This window comes from Muntiacus reevesi, chromosome 21 (assembly GCF_963930625.1).
Source record: "Muntiacus reevesi chromosome 21, mMunRee1.1, whole genome shotgun sequence".
Lineage (NCBI taxonomy): Eukaryota > Metazoa > Chordata > Mammalia > Artiodactyla > Cervidae > Muntiacus > Muntiacus reevesi.
Genome location: NC_089269.1, coordinates 37834337 through 37853511, shown reverse-complemented (window position 1 = coordinate 37853511; position 19175 = coordinate 37834337). Strand labels below are relative to the sequence as shown.

The window sequence follows — 19175 nt, the reverse complement described above, 5'->3', positions numbered from 1 at the left end:
TAACATTATCTACTTAAGTGATGTCTACCATTGTCAAAGAATTAAATAAAACCAGCTTGAGTTTAAACCAAGTAAATTATATGATATAATGTAGGTGAAGGTGGACTATAAATCCTAATATAATTTGTAAAGATACATTTAGAAATCCCAGAGTACAAAGTCAGCAAACATGTCTAATTCATCTTTTAATGCCTCAGTGACTGTGTTAAACTATGTCCTTTATTTATTATAGTATATTGCCTTAAAGTTCTTTCATAGAAAATGTCTATCTCTCTGACAAAAAATTTAAATAGTTGAAGCTTTGCTAAACTTGTAGAACTTCTAAACATATACAAAAATTTAAATTGTATAGAGAATGAATGGAATAAACAGAAATTAACCAAATACATATAAATCTTTAAATTAAAATGAAAATAAAACAGTGCTTACTATATTTGACATTTGGCATAAACTGTACTAGCCCCCAGCACTCTCTTCCTCCATAACCCTCTCTCTCACTTTCTCAAAATATTCAGGGTTAATAAACAAATTCAGAGTTATAATTGTTTCACCAGAGATGAAAATAAAGGTGGAATAATTCATCTAGACTAGTTGCTTTGGCAAAGAAAAGTTCATGAGACTCATTTATCATCATAAAAAGAAAGCAGCAATAATATGCCTTTTATTATGCCATTTACTTGCTAATATCCTTATGTTCAAATTAATAAGATCCAAAAGATTGATTTTCAACTTAAATTATTAACTTCAATACAATGACATTAAAGTTGTTGCTCAATTCCTTATATATTAAAATAAGATATAAACATATATAAAATGTTTTCTCAAAATATATGCCAGGTATTGTGAAGCAAAATTCCTGTTTTTAAATTACAAACTTACTTATAAGTAATATTATCCATGGCAAAAGCAATTGTGACAAACAAGATGGAGTACAACTCATTCCATTGAGGGGGAAATGCCCCATTCATTGTTGGAAGGGAAAAGGAGGAAGGAAGGGAGAAAGACAAGATGGGTAGGCATAAGAGAGAGAAGGAAACAGAGAGATGGAGAAAGAGAGATAGAGAGATAGAGAAATAAAAAGAAAGGAGTATATGTTAATACATTATATTAATATATGTTATGCTAATGTATGTTATGAGTTTCTCTGCTGGCTCAGATAATAAAGAATCTGCCTGCAATGGAAGAGACCCAGGTATGATCCCTGGGTCAGGAAGATCTAGAGCAGGGAATGGCTACCCACTCCAGTATTCCTGCCTGGAAAATTCCATGGACAGAAGAGTCTGGAGAGCTACAGCCCATGGGGTCACAAAGAGTCAGACGCAACTGAGTGACTTTCACACAATGTATGTTAGAGAAAATAAGTTATTCTTAAAAAAGTAATATATGGTTTTCTGTCATGTTATTGGCTTTAAATATGTTCTCTTTCTCCTCCTCTAAACATGGCTGCTTATATTTTGGTCATTTAAAATTTTTCTGTTCTTAAACAAGGACAATAGGCCCCAGCTGAGTGACTGATGCTATGCCCTAAGTCATCAATGACACAACTTAACTGAAGATTTGGCTCTTCCAGAAATGGAATCTTAGACCAGGAGTCACCTGATCGATACCAGACAGGTAACTGGCCTGACAGATCCGTTCCACCTACTAAAGTATCCTTGCAATAAACAACCCACTTTTTTACTTACCTTCTTGTTTCTGCTGTTTTCTGCCTATAAAAATCTTTTACTTTGTACAGCTGCTAAGAGCTCCTCTCTATCTGCTAGATTGGATGCTTCTCAGCTCTAATGGATTTTTGTTCAAACACTTAAAATTACTAATATGTTTCAGTTTATCTTTTAGCACTATATCATATTATCAAAATGTATCAAGTATCCATTTACATTTTCATAGAAAAAAATATAGAGTCAATGTTTCTAAAGACCAGACTGATATGACTCATGGATTTATTAGAAAACCAAATTAGCAAATGGATGTGAAAGACAGATGGTTAATAATGAAATTCAATTATGATTATCCATCACCATTAGAAGAATATTTCAACTATATATAGATGCTTGAAATGACAGTACCATTTCTTAATATTTATGGTTACAGAACTTTCTCTGAATTATTCTGATGATAACTTTTAGTCATATAAACTGGATATAGCAGTGGAGTAATCAATAGAGAACTATAAAGTATGATTAATTTTATCTAAGAGTTCTAGTCAAATTATCCAGAAAAGAATTAACAGAGTAATACAAATAGACCAGTTCTTCAAAATCAAATAATTCACAGGTGTTTTCTCTTAACTGCAAAAACTGAGCTTTTTTTTTTTTTTTTTTTTTTTAATATTATTTTATTAGTTGGAGGCCAATCACTTTACAACATTTCAGTGGGTTTTGTCATACATTGACATGAATCAGCCATATAGTTACATGTATTCCCCATCCCGATCCCCCCTCCCACCTCCCATGAATGATTTCACACCTACCTCAATGATTTTTTTTAAGAATACCATCTACTGCCTAAACATGCTATATGTTCTTGAAATTTAAGGGAAAGTTAACTCAGTTATTTCTGGTTTAAACCAGACTTTCTATAACACAAGTAATTAGTTTTCTAGAAGATAAGTAGAAAAAGAAAAAAACAAAATTTAAACAAATAAAATGGGATATTTTGACTATCAGATGGAAATGTTAGGCATCATAGCAATCAGCCAAAAAATAATTAGGATGCCTACCATGGTACCGTGTGGTTCTTTAGTCAGTACATCGTGTCTGACTCTTCTGAGACCGCATGGACTCTAGCCCTCCAGACACTTCTGTCCATGGGATTTTCCCAGCAAGAATGCCAGAGTGAGTTACCATTTCCTTTTCCAGGGGGTGTTCCCGACTCAGGGATCAAATCCACATTTCCTGCAGTGGCAGGCAAATTCTTTACCACTGAGCAGCCAGGGAAGCCCATAGCACTTCACAAACCCCCTCTTTGCTGACCTCTGAGAAAGTGCACCATTACTATTCCTAGGCAGCGTACAAATGCAAGCAGTTCCTTTGCCCTTTTCTGTTTACCTATTTATGTATTTTCTTGGGCTCCCAAATCACTGTGGACAGTGACTGCAGCCATGAAATTAAAAGATGGTAGCTACTTGGAAGAAAAGCTATGACCAACCCAGACAGTGTATTAAAAAGCAGAGACAACACTTTGTTGACAAAGGTCCATATAGGCAAAGCTATGGTTTTTCCAGCAGTCATGTATGGATGTGAGAGTTGAACCATAAAGAAGGCTGAGCACCAAAGAACTGATGTTTTTGAACTATGGTGCTGGGAAGACTCCTGAGAGCCCCTTGGACTGCACGGAGATCAAACCAGTTAATCCTAAAGGAAATCAATCCCAAATATTCATTGGAAAGGCAGATGCTGAAGTTCCAAATCTTTGACCACCTAATGCGAAGAGCCAACTCATGTGAAGATATCCTGATGCTGGGAAAGACTGAAGGCAGGAGGAGAAGGGAATGACAGAGGATGAGATGGTTGAAGGGCATCACCAACTCAATGGACATAAGTTTGAGCAAACTCTGGGAAACGGTGAACGACAGGGAACCCTGGTGTGCTGCAGTCCATGGAGTCACAAATAATTGGACACGACTGAGTGACTGAACAACAAGTTCTCCTTAAACCTTAATTATAAAAATGAGATCACTAGGTGACATTTACCTAACTCCTGACTTTACTAAATACACACTATACCTTGCCTAACCTGTTGATTCTTTTCCTAGATTAAAAGGAGCAGAAATGAAGAATTAAGTAATTAAAGAATGACTAGCACTCTACCCCATAGCCCCCTTAGCAATCCTGTAGGCAGACCACATGGGTGAGATAAACATCTGAAGAAAGAAGATGAGTCAGCCAGCCGGCATACAACAGAACATGAAGCAGAACCTAACCTTCTGCTTCAGGGATTCACTGAAATTATTTTCCCATTTTCCCTTTAAAAACTGTTATGGCTGAGCAGAATCTTCACAGTTGCTTTTGAGACACAAGTCCATCATCTCCCTGGATTGCTGGTCTTCTGATCAAAGCAAGTTTCCTTTCTATCAAGTCTTGGCTCTCAAATATTGACTTTTGAGCAGTGAGTAGCCAAAACTGAGTTTGCTAACACTGACTCATCTTTCATTCTCATTTTCTGTTAGTCCCAACAATGAATCCCTCAGCAGGTTTTTCTTTCCTTCCTCACTACTGCCAGAGCAAACTGATTTTTCTTTTTAATTTCTTGCCATCTTTATTGCTAACAGTCTGATTTTTCAAGTCTGCCATCACTCACCACCCCCCAACCCTCATGTCTGTATTACTACATTTGTACCTTAACCAGCCTCCTAATTTCTATTCATGCTTCTCCCATTTATTCTCCCTATGCTAACCAAAGTCCCATATAGTCAAAGTTGTGGTCTTCCCAGTAGTCACATAGTGAGACTTGGACCATAAAAAAGATTGACCACCAAAGAAATGATGCTTTCAAATTGTGGTACTGCAGAAGACTCTTGAGAGCCCTTTGGGCAGCAAGGATATTAAACCAGTCAATCCTAAAGGAAATCAACCCTAAATATTCATTGGAAGGGCTGATGCTGAAGCTGAGGCCCCAATACTTTGGCCACCTGATGCAAAGAACTGACTCACTGGAAAAGACCCTGATGCTGGGAAAGACTGAAGGCAGGAGGAGAAGAATGAGACAGAGGATGAGATGATTTGATGGCATCATTTCCTCAATGGACATGAATTTGAGCAAACTCCAGGAGACTGGGAAGGACAAGGAAACCTGGCATGCTACAATCCATGGAGTCATAAACAATCAGACATGACTTAGCAACTGAACAAGAACAAAAAAACAATTCCAATCAAACACATCTATAAAAGTAAACCACATGTTGTTTTTCTGCTTTAAGCAAGCCAACAGCTTCCAAAATGGGGGGAAAGGAAAGGAAAGGAATGAAAAGAAAGAAAAGAAAAATTCAAACCTTTCATTTCCTAAGTTTTGCAAGAGCCTTTTAAATTTTCTATTAAACTTTTCACTATGTTTCATAAATAAATTTCTTTTACACTCCACATTGTCTTATCTTGAATTAGGGTATTATGATTAGAGTCCCACTCTCTATACTTCTTATATCAACTTTTGGTATGATTAATTCAGGTCACTCTTAACCTTTAGGCTTCAGTTCAATATCTGCCTCCTCAGCTAGACTTTACCTGGTCACTCTATTTAAAGATGACCTTCCTATCTCTTGTACTACTATTTAATCTGTTTCCCAACATCTTTCTCCATGATGAGAATTATGTTCTAAAATAAATCATAAGTACTTTATTGATATATTTTGTTTATCATATCTCTCCTACCTAAACTGTTTTGTCCCTAAATACAGTGATCTATTTATTATTTTACTGCCAAATATCTTATGGAATTCCTTACATCTAGGAGATACTCAATAAATATTTGAATACATTGAATTAAAAAATGAAGTTATGCTTGTTACCTTCCAGAAATACACAGTCTTATAGGAAATTCATTATCTGTCAGATAGCTCTAGTCATGTAGAAGAAATGATGACCATCCTTGTCTGACCCTAGATGTCAATATAGGGTTGCCAGATTAAATATAGAACACCCAGTTAAATAAAAACTGATTAAAGTATAAATTTCCCCCAAACATCACATGTGCGCGTGTGTGCTAAGTTGCTGCAGTTCTGTCCAACTCTTTATGACCTTATGGACTGTAGCCCACCCGGCTCCTCTGTCCATGGGATTCTCCAGGCAAGACTACTGGAATGCATTGCCATGCCCTCCTCCAAGGGATCTTCCTGACCCAGGGATCAAACCCATGTCACTTATGTCTTCTGCATTGTCAGGTGGTTTCTTTACTGATAGTGCCACCTGGGAAGTCATAGACATTACATAGGATATACCTACACTAAGAAATTATTCATCCTTTAACTCAAATTTAAAGTTAATTACTTATCCAGTATTTTTATTTTCTCAATATGGCAATCCGATGACAGAACATATTGTATACTGTACACAAGGGTTGGATGACTGACTCTTTAAGGAAAAGTTTTGTTGGAACCTCTAATTTTCAAAATTGCACGTCAATTCTAGGTCTGGTAACTCTTAAAGCCTACAGATATGCTACTTATCAGTCACATGAATCCTTATGAAATAGAACATGACTGTGACCAGACCTCTGCTTAATTTTCATCAGAAGTTTGATTGATAAAAATAAAATGTATGGCAAATAGTTTGAAAGGTATCCGGGATATTTATTTATCTAAACATACCAATTATTATTCCAAGGATGCAGAAAAATGCAGGACTGAATATACCAGGATATTAGCATATCTGTGTCAAACTGCTTTGGACTCTTATAAAAGAATTTTCATAGTGTTGCCTTTGGTGTTTTGTTCTTAAGTTATGCTGAGAAAACCTAAGGAAACGGTTAAAGTCAAATTATTCTTCAGGTCACCCTCTACTGAATCTCTTAATATTCACTAAATGAAGGTCCATGCAATTCATTACTTATAAACTAACTGCCATGGTACACATCTCACCGAACACTAGGCTCACTGCCATTGCCAACTTTGAAAACTGAAAAAAAAACAAATTATATTAATATGTCTCTAAGCAAGTCTGCATTACTCTGAAACATTGCTACTCTGAAACATAATACTGTATAACTTTTCATTACACTGTCATATTTAATTCACTGATTTTTGTCCACATTCATTCCATTGAGTAGCAAAGAATGAGCACCTAAGTACAAACAATTCCCCTCTGGAATATATTTCTAAATCAACAGAGAAATTTTGCTCTGTTAATAAATGCAAAATACAAAATGCCATCATTTTTATAATTCATTTGTGTAACTTTTAAATCCCCTCTCTGCTCTAGGCATTGTGTTACATTAATTATTTATATTACTCTGCACTCTCAAATCCCCACACAAGAAAGCTAACTGAAGATGTATTCTACAGTGTAGCAGTTAGGCAAGTGCACGATTACTGAGTATCATAAATAATATTACCGGGTAAAAATCGAAGGCAGCAAGGGTCAAATAGAAGTGAATTAAACAAGTATATTTCATCTTATTGCTTATTTCTTCTTTATAAAATATGCACTTGGAAAATAATCTGTTATGAGAAATATATGAAGAAACTTCAAATGACTATAAATGTTAAGAAAAATCTCGGCCAATAGCATATTTGATAACAGTGTCAGTCTACAGTTTTCAGTTAGATAAATATTTTAAATGTCATATATTCCTCTACTAAAGTATTAATGAATTGCCTGCAGCTCTAGATGAAATTGATGGGGTCGTTTAGTTAGTGAGAGGAAACACTTTACCCACTTAAATGCTGAAACACTTTTGAACCGGTACACTTGCTTCTCCTGTATAATTATACCAAATTTTATTAATGGCAGCTAACTGATTATATATTTATACATAACTACAATTGTGCAATATGCAATGGACACGTGAAGTATATACTAAGAAGGAATGGATGTATTTGTATCTTTTTACAGGAGATTTTTCCATGCTTACAGATAAATATTACTAGGAATAAAAAGCATTAAAAGCATTCTTATTTTAAAGATTCTCCTAAATATTAAAACTAAGTTAGACCAAAATGACACAAATGTATCTAAGAATAAGATAATTTTATTATTGGGTAAATTTGTAAGCCATCACAAACTATTATGATCGTCTTAAAGAGGAGTTGTTGTCTGAAGAATTTTTTTTAAATTTTAGCCTGAGGCTCCAGTATGTAGATTCCTGTTATTTTTTTCCTCCCAATTTACCAAACTGATGACTCTGTCACTATTCTGTCAGAAAACAACTGGAAACAAATGCAAACTTGCTAAAAAAGTTTAAATAGGGCACTATGCTAGAATAGAAAAAAAAAAGATTATATTTGGTGAAAAAGAAATAAATAAAAATATCAAAAACCCACAGCTTAGTTGTGTTTACTAACTTACTGGGGAATAAAAGACATAAATCTGATCATTTGCTTACAATGATTAGACTTTTTAAAACTATGAGTAGAAGTTCTTGAAATATAGTGTACAGACCTATCAGCACACTAATTAGGTTAATTTCATTTATCCCACAGCTACCAAAACAATACTCTTCTGATTAATACTGAACTTTCTGTTGATCCTCATTAGCATTCTCGGGTAAAATAGTTTATCTCATGTTTGAATTCAATCAACTCTACACAAACTTTAAGCTACAAAAGTATTTCTGAGATAGTCTTTGATTTGCTTCTTTTTATCTGTCCATCTTCTTGGGTGTCCATTGATCTATGATACGGGAGAATTAAGTATATTCTTAAAACTCAAGAATTGTGTCAAGTGAAATTCAAGTGTGACCACAAGAGGCAATAGAAGAAGGTGGGAAGCAATGTGGTACCACTCTAGAAGGAAGACCAGTGATACCTGATAACCCAGCATTTTCTTTCTGGTGAGTTTAAGCAATTTACTTTACCTCTCAGAGCCTCATAACTTCCTCAGTACCAAAAAGGGACAAAATGTACTCTACCAAAGAGGAAGATTCGAGGATAAAATAAGATTATTCATGTGATGTCTCTTACTAACAGTGTTTGCACTCTGATTGTTCACTACAGTTTTTATTACTGTTCTATCACTAATGCCTCACCATTTAGTAGGTATTGCAGTAGAGGCATTTTTAATTTGAAATACTTCCCTGAGAAAACATACTACGAGTCTTTGTCTCCCTCCAGTTTAAAACCCTTTGCAAACAGTAATAATCCCATGATCATTACTTAGTGCTGCAGTTTCTCAGCCAATGTTTAATGCACGGTAATTAATCATACCAGAGGCTGAAAGTGTCCCATTATAAATGTATTACCACACCCTTATCTAATTGACCATGTAATCTATTATAATATCAAAGATTAAAGCTGAAATATGTGTCCAAGAACACTTAAATAAAAAGGCAGATGGTTGAAACATCTCCTAAGATTTTTTAAATGCATAATCTGTATTTTAGAACACTTCTAGGTTCACTGCAAAAATGAGTGGAAAGAATGGGAAGTTCCCATATACCCTTTATTCTGACACACATACCACCTCCCTCAATGTCAATGTCCCTCACCATAGCAGTATGCCTGTATTATATCAATGAACCTATATTGACCCATCATCACCCAAAGTTTAGAGTTCACTCTTGGTGTCTGACAAATACATAACATATATCACCATTTTAGTACTATATGAAGGAATTTCACTGCCTTAAAAACTCTCAGTGGTCTGCCTATTTGTCCTTTTCTCCCCTTAGCCCCTGGAAACTACTGATAATCTTGCAGTGTTCATAGATTGTTTTTATTTTCCCCAGATTATCATATAATTGGAATAGTTATAGTATGCAGCCTTTTCTGATTGCTTTCTTTCACTTAATAATATTCATTTAAAGTTCCTCCAATCTTAGATAGTTCATTTATGTTTAGTACTGAATAATATTCCATTGTGTGGATGTACCACAATTTACTTATCCATTTGCCTACTGAAAGACATTAATTGCTTTTAATGGTCAATTATGAATAAAGCTGCTATTGCAAAGTTTTTGTGTAGACATAAATTTTCAATTCATTGGGTAAGCATTAAGGTGTATGATTGCTAGATCATAGTGCAAGGCTATGCTTAGTTTAGCTTGGCAAAAAGTTGTCAAAGTGATTCCAAGGTGCCTATAGCATTTTGCATTCACACTAGCAATGAATGAGAATTCCAGTTGTTCCATATTCTCACCAGCATTTGGTATTTCTGTATTTTGAATTTTGATTGATCTAAAAGATGTGCAATAGTATCTCATTTTAATTCTCAATTTTCTAGTGATATATGAAGTTGGATGTATTTTCATACAATTATTCTGTATACATATACCTTCTGTGTTAATGTTTCTATTCATGCCTTCTGTCCATTTTTTTAAATCAGGTTGTTAATTTTCTTATCATTGAATTTTTATTTTAATTTTTTTTTATTAGTTGGAGGCTAATTACTTCACAATAAGTAAGGTGAAAAGACAGCCCTCAGATTGGGAGAAAATAATAGCAAATGAAGAAACAGACAAAGGATTAATCTCAAAAATATATAAGCAACTCCTGAAGCTCAATTCCAGAAAAATAAATGACCCAATCAAAAAATGGGCCAAAGAACTAAACAGACATTTCTCCAAAGAAGATATACAGATGGCTAACAAACACATGAAAAGATGCTCAACATCACTCATTATTAGAGAAATGCAAATCAAAACCACAATGAGGTACCATTACACGCCAGTCAGGATGGCTGCTATCTAAAAGTCTACAAGCAATAAATGCTGGAGAGGGTGTGGAGAAAAGGGAACCCTCTTACACTATTGGTGGGAATGCAAACTAGTACAGCCACTATGGAAAACAGTGTGGAGATTTCTTAAAAAACGGGAAATAGAACTGCCATATGACCCAGCAATACCACTTCTGGGCATACACACTGAGGAAACCAGATCTTATCATTGAATTCTAAGAGTTCTTTGTGTATTTGGAAAATACTCCTTTGCCAACTGTGTCTTTTACAATAGATTCTCCCAGTTGATGGCTTGTATTCTTATTTTCTTGACAGTGTCTTTCATGGAGCAAAAATTCTTAAAATTTTAGTGGCTTAGTTCATAAATTCTTTCCTTCAAAGGATTGTGCCTTTGCTCTTGAGTCTAAATTGTCATTGTCATACCCAAAGTCACATAGACTTTCTTCTACTTTGTCTTCTAGGAGTTTTATAGTTTTGCATTTTCCATTGTACATTTAAGTCTATGATCCATTTTGAGTTAATTCTTTGAAGGGTATAAGGTCTGTACCTAGATTCATTTTGTGTGCACGCTTGCATGTGTGTGTGTGAGTGTGTGTGTGCATGTTGATATCTGGTTGTTGTTCCAACACTTGTGGAAAAGGCTCTGTTTGCTCAATTGCACTATCCTTGTTTCCTTGTCAAAGAACAGCAGACTCTATTTATGTGGATCTACTCCTGGTCTCTCTATGCTGTTCCACTGGTCTATTAATATTTTTTATATCTTTCCACTATTACCACACTATCTTGATTATAGTAGCTTTATGGTAAGCCTTGGAAGTTGGGTTGCATCAGTCCTCCAACTTTGTTCTTTCCCTTCGATTGAGTTGATCACTTTGGAAAGAAATGATATATTGATAAAATTTAATCTTACCAATATAAAAATAGAATATCTTCAGTTAAATAGTTTTTCTTTGATATCTTCTACTTGATAAACATGAAAATCATGATAAACATGAAAATCTACAGTTAATACCATACTAAATGGTGAGAAACCTGAAACTTTCCCTCTAAGTTTTCTGTAGATAATTTTTTTATCAAGTTGAAGAAGTTTCTTCTGTTACTAGTTTTCTGACTTTCTAATTATGAGTGAGTGTTGAATTTTATCAAATACTCTCTGTGTTTATTAATATGATCATGTGATTTTTTTCTATAGCCAGTGATGTGATAAATTACATTAATTGATTTTTAAATGTTGAATCAGCTTTAAATATCAAGGATAAACTCTACTTAGTCACAGAATACAATTCTGTTTATACACTGTTGGATTCAATTTGTTACTATTTTATTGATAATTTTTTACATCTACATCAATGGAAGATATTGGTTTATAGTTGTATTTTCCTGTAATGACTTTGTTTGGTTTTAGCAATGGAGGCCTAAGAGTAAGAGTTAGGAGGCACTGCCTCTGATTATACATCCTGGAAGAGATTGCTGAGAAATGGTGTATTTGCTTCCTTAAATGTTTGTTAGAATTCAGCAGTGAACCTCTCTAGGCTTGTTGCTTTCTGTTCTGGAACTTTATTAAATATTGATTCAATCTATGTAATATATGCATGCCTATTCAGTTTGTCTATTTCTTCTTGTAGGAATTTGGGCAGACTGTGTCTTTCAAGGAATTCGCCCACTTCATGTTTCAAAATTGTGACTACTGAATTATTCATAGTTATTTTTTTATTGTCCTTTTCATGCCTATGGGATCTGTAGTGAGGATTCCTCTTTCATGTCTGATATTAGTAACTTTGTTTTCTCTGTTTTTTCCTCAGTTTTACTAGAGGCTTATCAAGTTTTGATCTTAAAAAAAAAACAGCTTTCAGTTTTGCTCACTTTAATTGATTTCCAGTGTTCAATCTCTTTGGTTTATGCACTAACTTTTATTATTTCTCTTCTTCTGATAACATTAATCTACTATTCTTTTTCTAGTTTTCAAAAATAAATGTTCATAAACATTTTAAGGGTAATATATTAAAAGTGTGGTATCTTTTTTAAATTACTTAACGAAAAACAAATTCATTTGTCTTGTGAAATTAAATCCTAGGTCCTTTGAGATATAAGTTTTCTCCATTACAAAATCTATACCTAAACATGGTTTGTTATTTTCTGATAATGTAAACTATTTTTTGATAACATAAATAAAGCATTACAAATTTCAAAAGGAGAGTGAGAGAGAGAGAGAATACCATTTCTGTCTTAGGTAAAACTAGCAGGCCTCTCTGGAAACTAGACAAGAATATGCATTTTAATTCCCACTCACCTGTTTATAAGCCTCCTTTCCCATCTTATCCCACCACCCCCCAAAACTGAAAAACATTTCTTAAGATATTAGCTGCATATGAAAAAAAGAAAGAGAGAAAATATAACAGTAGAACTAAGAACATCAGTGAAAGATAAGACAACAATTAGAGCCGAGTGATTCACAGGTCGGGCTTCCCTGATGCCTCAGTAAAGAACCGGCCTGCCAATGCAGAAGATCCAGGAAGATCTTCCTTGGCTGGGGAAGATCCCCTGGCAAAGAAAATGGCAACCCACTCCAGTATTCTTGCCTGGAGAATCCCACGGACAGAGGAACCCGGTGGGCTACAGTCCACAGGGTCACAAGGGGTTGGACTCAACTTACGACTGAGCACACACACACACACTTCATAGGTTATCACAAATATTTTTTACACAGATATCAATACAATTTGATGAGACAGAACTCAAGATGGAATATTGCAAATAACCAGAAAGATTCTATTCCAACCAACAAAATTTTACAAACAGAGGCAATACGGTGAAGGATAAACAACTACTTCAAAAAATGAGGCATTTAAGGGAAAGCCTTAATACAATTTTGTTATGTGGATTATGAAACCAAGAAACCTGACTAGGTGCAAAGTATTAAAGAACATCACAAAAATAAGCAAACTAATGTTAATATAAGAAGATCAAGCTGTCTAACTCCAGTGCTACTATCCGAAAGATGGAGAAGGAAAGGGAAGTCTGGCATGCTGTAGTCCGTGGGATCGCAAAAATTCAGACACACCTTAGCAACTGAACAACAACGTCACCACACTGACTACATGGGTTAATGCAGTACATCTTTCTCATCCTCAATTCCTAGCCTCTCTTACCCTTCCATATTTTCTACATTACCTACATCTATAATATATAATTTGCCTGTTTGTTATATTTATTTTTAGCCTCTCTCAAACAGAACATAAGATCTGTGAGGATATATCTTTCACTGATGTATCTCAAGGATATCCATGTGCCCTGAATTTTCCCTCCAAAATTTAATCCAGTCATGTCCTATTGTTTTGCTACACATCATCCTATGTAGAATACCACAACCAACTTCCATTTATTGTCTCTTCTTTCCTACCATGACCAATTCTTTACTCATAAAAATTTTTAAAGCTGGGCAAAATGTGACCCTGTCCATTTCTTAAATTGCATCTCCTGCCTCATTCAACCTTGACTATTTTGTGTCCTCATTTAACTTTCTGTGATACCCTGAATATTCAGGACTTAGCCCTGTTTCACACGGATTACTCCTTCATCTGGAGTACCTATCATACTATTTTTTTTATGGTGAGCACCTTTTCATTCTTTAGGCTTTATTTAAATGTCACTCACTCAGAGCCTTCTTTGACCAACCTCTCTAAAGCTGAGTCATTGCACTTTGATTAGGTTATTAACTTTATGTCCAAATTCCTTCAACTGTCAATTAGAGGTACAAATAGTAGTTACCTGGCAGTGAAAGGTTAACTCTGCAGGCCTGGGTGGCCTGCATATTTAAACTCTGCATGTTCCAAAGAAAGCCCTCTCAGCACAATTATATGAGATCCCCCGAAAGGTGAAACCGTACGTTTACCAACATAACCTCTGATTTTATTTATTTTTTTCCCAATATAACCTCTGATTTTAGAATCTGATGAAAACCTATAACCATGAGTTACATTATTCTGGGGAAATATTTTGGTCACACAATATGATGATAAGCAGTGTGCTGATGACTAGGTGAATTCAAGTAATATATCAGTAGTTTTCACTCTTGTTTGTCCAGTTACATCTATTACAGAAGACATCACTTGAGAAGAAACTTCTATAAACAGAAGTCCACTATGCTACCGGACTGAGGTGGCTTATGATTCTTGACAGAAAAGTCACCATGTAACCATAAATCTTGCAACAAGACCAAATTTTTAGAGAGGTTCCTGTTTAAATGGACAAATATATACCTGCATACCCACAGTATGCTGTGCACAAATACATAACATCCTTGTTTCTGTGGATGAATGCTATTAAACAGTATTGAAAAAGACAATGGGTAAAGAGAACTGCAAAAGGTAATGGGTTTTTCATGGCAGTAGGCAATACAGCGGCTTCCCTGATGACGACCCTGGTGGCTCATGCATGCAGAACGGGAGACCTGGGTTCAGTTCCTGGGTCGGGAAGATCCTCTGGAGAAGGAAAAGGCAACCCACTCCAGTATTCTTGTCTGGACAATCCCATGGACAGAGGAGTCTGGCAGGCTATAGTCCATGGGGTCACGAAGAGTTGGGACACAAATGAGCAATTAACACCGGAAGCATTACGGAGTGGATCCTAAATGCCCTAGGGAATGGCCCCATCTTTTTTTTTTTTTTTTTTTTATGGCCCCATCTTAAGACAAGGATGGTTACAGGAGGTCTTCTGGCATACACAAGCTAAATTATGTTCAGGTGTGATCAGCCCCAGCCAGTCTTGGTATAAATTTGTGGCCAAGACAGAGTGACTGGTTTTGTTGTCTGACTTGGAACCTGGAAATAACTATGTCATGGCCAAGATGCTGTCTCTTATATATATGGCATATGCACAAAGGTTTATTCTAGCAAATATGTTATATAATTAGTACTGCTTTCTTGTGTAGAGGAAAATATAAATACTATACTAAATGTCAATGCTCAGAAAAATGATTGTTTTACTGTAAGAGAGCCTAAGCCAGAGCCAGGCTGGTGTACTGAGGTGTAAAAGTTTAACTCAGCAGACCAGGATTCTTCTAACCCTTCACATCCCAGAGAAAGAGCTTGGCTGATCCTTGAAAGACAATCTTCTATCCTTTGGAATAATCTGTCCCAGAAGAGGATTTTCAATAATCCGTCCCAAAGAGGCCTTTGCTCCAGGGTACCAGTTTGGACAAGCCATGTGATTTATAATGAATGGTCTGTATTTGGTCTGGGAAGGGACTGGGTTCTGAGTAGCGGAGGTCAGTCATGAGGATGCTACATGCCTATGGAAATGACTCCAATGAGATTCCAGGACACCAAGGCTTGGATGAACTTCCCACATTAATAGCCTTTGCGTGTGTTGCCACACATCATTGCTGGAACAATTAAGTTTGTTCAAATGTGACATCAATGGAAGGAGACACTTTGAAGCTTATACCAGGCTTCTCCTGGGCTTTGTCCACTGCATCATTCCTCTTTGCCAACTTTGCTCCATATCCTTTCACTATAATGAACTGTAATAAGAGCTTTTCTGAGTTCCCTGAGTCCATCTAGTGAATTATCAGGCCTGAGGGTGGTTGAAAGGAAGCACAAAACCCTGACTAACAAAGTTACAAGAATTAACTAAAATAGTGCATAAAGGTTACTTAAAATAGCACCTGGCCCATGATAAAGACTCAGTGATTTTACTCAGTTGTTACCATTTCAAATCTTTCTCTATTGTATTCAGAGAATTTAATATAATCTACAATCACGGTGTTTATCTGGGAAACGTCTGGTCCTCCCATTGCAGTGGAGGGACGCGATGGCAGGGTATTGTCTCTTTGACTCACATTTTATTCCTCGATTTGATTCCTCACATCTCACATAGTGCCAGGCATAGAGTCATCAATTGATATTCCTTCAAAAATGAATTAGTAAATATAAGCATGAGTAAGAAGCAAAGGGACTGTGATTAAATTAGCTTGAGAAATAGCTCTAGAAGAGCTTAAGTTTTATTTAAATCTCTGGATGAAAGTTAGATTGGAAGGTTCTCATTTGATTTTATAGTACCCTCAAAGTTAGTACTAGAAACAGTAAGAACAGTACTAGAACAGTTAAAAAATTATAAAATACAGATTTTGGCTTAATTTTCAAAAAGCACTTTCTGCCATCTGACCACAGATAAAATAGTCTCTGGGGTGTGCTTCTCATTAGAGATGTTCAGGCAGTATTTCTACTTTTTTTAATACAGATATTGTAAGGGTGCTTGAGTCATTAAATGTGTTTTATAGCTTTTAGACTTCCTTGACACTCCCAGATACTGTTTCAAAAAGCCAAGTATAGTTTTCCGTATAACTTTGTAGTCTTCTATAAAATGTTAATATTTTCTTTTCGGGATATTTTTTTCAACTTCAAATCAAAATATAGAATACTCTACCATAACATATGTGGAGTACAAAAAAAAAAAAAAATTCAATAATATAAACTAGAGAACTGCAAAACTGGTAAGACTCAACTTGTCTAGGGGACTCCGGGATGCTAGCTTAACCATTTCTGATTGTATTTGGTGCCACCTGGTGGCCACTGTCCACTCTAACTGAAATAAAAGTAGAGGCTTTCCTGGGTACTGGGGTGTTGGCTGACATTTCCAGTATGCCTGCAGTGAATTCAGGAACCATGCTTTATTCATTACAATAGTCCAGTCCAAGGAGATTGGCCAGGAGGAAAGTGGGATCATCAGGGCCCCAGCAATAATTGCTAGATTACAAAATGCTGGGAGCAGAATGTCAGCTTGATAGCTCAGGTCTACAATCTACTAGATGTGAAATCTTTTGTTTCCCTAAACTTGTCTGCCCTCAGTTTATCTATAAAGCAGAAGCAACAGCATTAGTTTTTGTATAGGGTTTTTGTAGTTATAAAATATACAACCCATAGAAAGTCCTTATAAGCATTCTTGACACGTAGCAAACCAAAAGGAGGTTATTATCCTCATGTCAGTAACTGTATATATATGCTAAAAATATACTATTACTTAGTACACATATATAAAGCAATATCCACATTAACGAAGACAATAGAATATAACAATGAAATGGTTTGAATAAGTAATATTGTAAGCAAAGAAAAAATAAAGCACCTAACATTATGTGAAGATGTTGGGCTTTTGTGTGTGTATTTTGTTTTTTGAGAATTATGTGTGTGTGGAAGAAAGTAATACCTTAAAGTATCACTTTTCAAGACAAAATGCCTTTAAGAGAGCAGAGCGCTGATTAACCCAAGACATTCAGAGAGTCAGGGAGCTAGGCTGTATTCTTAGCAATGAAGAAGCTTTATTCTCTTTTCTACCTTCTTAAGTCTTCTGTATTCCCCACTCTTCAGCAAACTACCTTTGAAGTACTTCTATCATGCTCTTCTCCTACAGGTAATCACTGACCTCGATTTTAGCATTCCCTACTGAAAATAATGCATTTCTCTATTTATCTTTATTTTTACCGAAGTGTAAGCTTCTTCAGAGAAATTGTCAAGTTTCTTAGTCTGTATTCCTGACATCATTAATTCAATGCTATACATCAAGGACAGAAATATACGATTACATAAATGCCTCTTTTTACTTCAACACTGCTATTTAGGAGAGGGGATGAAAGACCACGCTAATTGGCCACTTCATTATTTTAAGCACAAGGATTGAGTAAGCAACTGGGACATCCCTTTTTCATCTATTCATAAAAGCAGTCTAATCTCACAGGAACTGCCAAATTTCTTCCAAGTGACAAACTTAAACTACTTATTCATGATACTTTTTGACAGATTAAACGTCAGCCTGGTTTCTTTATAAATAAAGGATATATTTCAGATCAGTGTTGATGTTGGAAACACGTAGGAATAACGATTATTTGCTTCCCAGGGTTTTGGGTAATCTGACAGGATTTTTACAGGCTTTCGTCTATATCTTGGTACATGCCAATCATGACCAAGAAAAATTTTTCTTCTTTTTATGCCTGTAATCATTTAAGTCCATTTGTCAAATGTAAGACTAGGAGAGAGTAATGGCAAATTGGGCCATTTTCACTAAACATGAAGAGTGAAAACTGCATGAACTTGAGAGGACCTTTCTTTTTCATAGAGTTTCTGCTGATCTAAATGTACCTCAATCCCCTTAACTACCTATAGTCATATGTAAATTGCAACATTTCATGCTAGTAATTTGCTCGACTGCTATTTAAACAAAGTTTTAAGCACAACTGCTCATGAAAATTTACGACCTGGTGAATCAGTAAACATTTATCTCTGTTTTATGTATATTTTTAAGACACATGACCCATTTTATTTTTCTGTTTCACAAGAAGAATATTTTCCTTAATTTACACGTAGAGTTGTCATTCATTATATGTTCTGAAATCATGTCCTAGAATTGTATTTTTTTGAAAATATGATTACATTTTGAATGTATTACCGATGAGTATCTGGGTAAAAAAAATCATTTTCTGAATTCACTTCTGAATTGGATGCAGGGTAATAGAGTTTTCTTAAACTGGTATAAGGTACATGTAGAGATGCAAATATAAATATTGTAATAAGTATCTTTAAATGTATTATCATAAGTTCAGTGAGACACACGATGAGATTCTAGTCATAGAATTCCTCCTGCCAAAATTCCCATTATTTTTGAGAGCTATAATGCAGATACTGAGAAACAAAGTAAAAATGAACTATTTCAAATTCATCATAATCTATCATACTATCTCATGAACCAAATTATTCCAAATTACCTAAGCTGTACCCAAGTACTGCATAATTCTAATCATCATACATATGGCTTCAAATTCAAATATGATACAAATGGTGGCTGTTGCATAAGAAA

The 19175-nt window shown here is 35.2% G+C and overlaps 1 protein-coding gene across 2 annotated transcripts in view; it reads right to left on the bottom strand.

Moving 5' to 3' along the window:
- The window catches only part of NCAM2 (neural cell adhesion molecule 2), a 545993-nt gene that overhangs the window by 358857 nt on the left and 167961 nt on the right, over positions 1 to 19175 (bottom strand). The window lies entirely within an intron of this gene.